This window comes from Etheostoma spectabile, chromosome 1 (genome assembly GCF_008692095.1).
Source record: "Etheostoma spectabile isolate EspeVRDwgs_2016 chromosome 1, UIUC_Espe_1.0, whole genome shotgun sequence".
NCBI classification, from domain to species: Eukaryota; Metazoa; Chordata; class Actinopteri; order Perciformes; family Percidae; genus Etheostoma; species Etheostoma spectabile.
This window is the reverse complement of record NC_045733.1, coordinates 14,975,587-14,975,841: the sequence shown is the minus strand read 5'-3', so window position 1 is coordinate 14,975,841 and position 255 is coordinate 14,975,587. Positions and strand designations below refer to the sequence as shown.

Below are 255 nucleotides of genomic sequence, written 5' to 3'. Positions count from 1 at the left end.
AGTAACTAGTAACTGTAACTAATTACTTTTTAAAAGTAACTTGCACAACAATGGTAATGAGTAACAAGTCACTGACTTTTGGTTTAATGAGCCACAGGTACCGAAGCATTATTGTATTTTAGCTTTATAGCATCCTGTGTCACCTTGTTTTGACAAGTTGCTTTTTCATCAAAATTATGTAATGCTGGAAATTGAGCCTAACAACAATTACACCGTTTCAGGACTGTAAAGCAGGTATCTGAGTTTGGGGAACCG

The 255-nt window shown here is 35.7% G+C and overlaps 1 protein-coding gene and 1 long non-coding RNA gene across 4 annotated transcripts in view; one reads left to right on the top strand and one right to left on the bottom strand.

The window, feature by feature from the left end:
* pcdh9 (protocadherin 9) overlaps positions 1-255 on the top strand; it is a 212,952-nt gene that overhangs the window by 57,511 nt on the left and 155,186 nt on the right. The gene's annotated exons all lie outside the window — the stretch shown is intronic.
* LOC116674238 (uncharacterized) overlaps positions 1-255 on the bottom strand; it is a 9,627-nt gene that overhangs the window by 100 nt on the left and 9,272 nt on the right. The gene's annotated exons all lie outside the window — the stretch shown is intronic.